The sequence below is a fragment of the Pelophylax lessonae genome (assembly GCF_965119305.1).
Source record: "Pelophylax lessonae genome assembly, chromosome: 12".
NCBI classification, from domain to species: domain Eukaryota; kingdom Metazoa; phylum Chordata; class Amphibia; order Anura; family Ranidae; genus Pelophylax; species Pelophylax lessonae.
The window spans coordinates 201,283,419-201,287,678 of NC_138779.1; positions in this window are offsets into that span (position 1 = coordinate 201,283,419).

The window sequence follows — 4,260 nt, forward strand, 5'->3', positions numbered from 1 at the left end:
GTCACCAGTACCCACAGCAGTACCAGACTGAGCCAGCACTACCCACAGCAGTACCAGCCAAAAGTACCCACAGCACAGTACAAGCCAGCAGTACCAGCCTGAGCCAGCAATACCCACAGCAGTACAAGCCAGCTGTACCCACCAGCAGTACCAGCCAGCTGTACCCACCAGCAGTACCAGCCAGCTGTACCCACCAGCAGTACCAGCCAGCTTTACCCACCAGCAGTACCCACCAGCAGTTCTTTTCAAAACTTACCACCACAAAGAGTCGACTGCGCTCCAGACTGACTGACGCAAACCTGGAAAACCAGTTGCGAGTAGCAACATCATCAATACCAGCTAACATCACACACCTCACCAAAGAGAAGCAGTTGCAGCCATAATATTAGGGGTGAGATAATTAACCACTTGCCTTCTGTGCACTTAAACCCCCTTACCAGCCAGACCAATTTTTAGGTTTCGGTGCTCTCACACTTTGAATGACAATTGCGCGGTCATGCAACACTGAACCCATATGAATTTTAGTCCTTTTTTTCACACAAATAGAGCTTTCTTTTGGTGGTATTTAATCATCTCTGGGTTTTTTATTTTTTACAAAAAAAAAAGACAGAAAATTTAAAAAAAAAAAAAGTTTTTCTTATTTTCTGCGAGTAAATTTTGAAAATAAATACATTTTTCTCCTTCACTGATGTGCGCTGATGAGGTGGCACTGCTGGGCACTGAGAGGTGGCACTGCTGGGCACTGAGAAGCGGCACTGATGGACGGCACTGATGGGCACTGGCGGGTGGCACTGATGGGCACTGGCGGGTGGCACTGATGGACACTGACGGGTGGCACTGATGAGCACTGATGGGCGGCACTGATGAGCACTGTTGGGCAGCACCATCAGTGCCCACACTCAGTGCCCATAGTGCTGCCAGTCAGTGCTCATCAGTGCCTAGATGAGCAGGCACTGATGGGCACTGACTGACAGCACTATGGGCACTGATTGTGAGCACTGATGGGGGGCACTGATGGCGGGCACTGTGGGCACTGATGGTGGGCACTTAGTGTGTTTTATTTACATTGTGTAATCAGGGCACTGGTGATCAGTGCCCTGATTACATTCCTCTGTGTCCCTGACGGCTGATCGGCTCTGCTCCTTCCTCACACTGCAGTCTCTGTGTGAGGAAGGAGTGCTGGCGATGAGAGATGATCTCATATGTTTACATATGAGATCATCTCTCATTGCACGGTCCGATCACGTGGTAAATGGCCGCTGTGATTGGCCATTTACCACGATCTGTGATTGGCTGTGTCCAAGGGACACGGCCGACACAGATTTTCCCCCGATGCGCGCTCGCGGGAGCGCGCGGGGAGCCTGTCTCTGGGAGGCTGTTTAAAGACGGCCTCCCGGAAATTCGAGTCCGCGCTGTAGCCGTACTTCGGCTATAGCGCGGATGTGAAGAAGTTAAATGTCTGACCAAATATAACAGGCACATTTTTACGTTTTTTTAATTTTGTACGGCCCCCGAATGATTTTTATGAATACCCAAATGGCCCTTGGCAGAAAAAAGGTTCCCCACCCCTGCCTTAACCGCCTTAGCGGTAATCCCTAGCGTGACTCGGGGTTGATTTTTCATTGCAGGAGCGGTAACCCCGAGTCACGCTCGGGGTGGATGTGCAGAGAGCGCAGCGGTGTTCTCTTACCTTATCCTGGCGATCCAGCGATGATCTCTCATTGCTGCGACTGCCAGCCGAGAGTCCCGCCGCTCCTCCGTCCCTCCGTCGGTACGATCACTTCCTAGTTCCGTTCCCTGCAGCAGCAATGCTGCATGGGAGCGGAACTAGGGAGGGAAATTAATAAAAAAAAAAAAAAAAAAAAAAGTTACACAAAACACACTTTATATTATATTATATATATATATATATATATATATATATATATATATATATATATATATGCATATGCATATATATATATATATATATATATATATATATATATATATATATATATATATATATATTATGCACACACACACATATATATATATATATATATAAAATTATATTATTGATTCAATTATAATTCATGCGTTATATATTATATATATATATATATATGTGTGTGTGTGTGTATATATATATATATATATATATATATATATATATACACACACACACATATCTATATATAATATATAATGCATGAATTATAATCTAATCAATAATATAATTTTATTATATATATTATATATTAAATAATAAAATAATATTATTGATTCGATTATAATTCATGCGTTTGTGTTTCAAATTTATCACATCTGGGATGTCTACTAGAGTCTTGTTTTGGTCAGGTTTAAGTCAGTAATTACTAAGAATTATAGGCCTATAATACATAACGCCAAATTTCCATGAAAAGAATTGTACCGCTTTTGGTATGTAATTCCAGACATAATCATACCGCCAGGGAGGTTAAAGGCTCAACACCCCTGCAGGGGTACGGATTAGCGGTGAGTGCATTACCATAAGCGGGATAGCACTGCACAAGCCTTCCATGCACTAAGGAACGGAGAAGCACACATTACTTTTAGCCATTGGTATATTATTTGCAACAAGATCACTGGCACGGATCCCATTGGATATAGCACCTTTTAGTGTGGACTGTGAACTTTACCTGACACTGTCACGCAATTCATATGATCAAGCACCTTAATATTGTGAACTTTGAATATTAACAGCATGGTCACGAGTTTTTAATACTGCATTTGTATCCAGGTGGGTACATAGGGGTCACTTTATTGTTTATTTGCACAATACTTTATTCATAGATTATTGTTGGACACCAGTCTTGGCACTTTATCTGCATTATATTTGCATTTTGCACAATTAGCACCTATAAGGTCACCGTATTTGGTAGCACATAGTGTCTTATTTGGTTGCATATGGAGTCATTTTTTACACTGCTCTCTCTAGTGGTCAACCAGATAGCAATACTGGTTAAAGCATTTTACCTATTATATTATTTATTGCAAGCACAAACAGGTGGAAGGTATATCCTTCAAGCACTGGTCACTTTATTCACATTTTAATCACAATCTATCGTTTATTTTTTCTATATACATGAATTATAAGATGTATATTTATTGAGTTTTTCACATCATCACACATCATTAGTGGAATTCACCAATACCCAGGAAGGAGTAGCGCCTACCCCAATTTTTCATATTCACAATTGAACACATTTGCCTAATAAAGTTGTTGGTGAGTGTATATTTAAAGCCCAACTCCATCAAAATTTTAAAAATCAACCGTTACAGTGGGGTACCTGTGTACTGCAAGGTGTTAAGGCCAAAACCAAAAATGTAGTATATTGTAGCTTACCAATCATTAGATGTGGGGGCTACATTAGTATTCCTTTATTATGCTTTTTTCCCCTCGGTTTTTACTTGGGGAGCTGGCCAGTAACACACCTCCTGTATGAGAGTGCCCCCACTTTGGATGAAGGAACACAGGGGCAAATCTGGACACTAGCATTGTCAGTCTGTGGGAAATAGGAGTGTTGGATGGACTAACAGATTTAAATACACTTAAAAATTGAAGCCAAACTCCAGCTCACACTTTAAAAGCAGTTAGAGAAAACTGTTTTTTTTTTATTTTTTATTTTGGAATAATGTTTTTAACAGTGAATGAATAAAAGATGATCATTGTAGCAACCTCTGCCAGTGGTAAATGGTTTGTCTCATCCCTGTAAACTGCTTACATCTGCAAGAGAGCTTGTTCTTTTGGAAAACCCCTATTTTGTCCATAGCCCCAATGGGGATATGTTCCATTGCCTACTGTGTTTATGGCACCAATGGGAAGACATTCCCTTACCTCCTGTGCCAATGGCCCCAATGGGGAGTTATTCTCTCAGCTCCTGTGCCCATGACCCCAATGGGGAGACCATGTCTCACCTACTGTGTCTATGGCCCCAATGGGGAGACGTTCTCTCACCTCCTGTGTCCATGGCCCCAATTGAGATATGTTTTCTCACCTTCGGTGTCCATGGCCCCAATGGGAAGACGTACTCTCACCGCCTGTGTCCATGGCCCCAATAGGGAGATGTTCTCTCGCCTCGTGTGTCCATGGCCCCAATGGGGAGATGTTCTCTCACCTCCTGTGTCCATGGTCCCAATTAATGGGGAGGTGTTCTCTCACCTCCTGTGCCCATGGCCCCAATAGGGAGATTTTCTCTCAACTCTTGTGTCCATAACCCCAATGGGGAGACGTTCTCT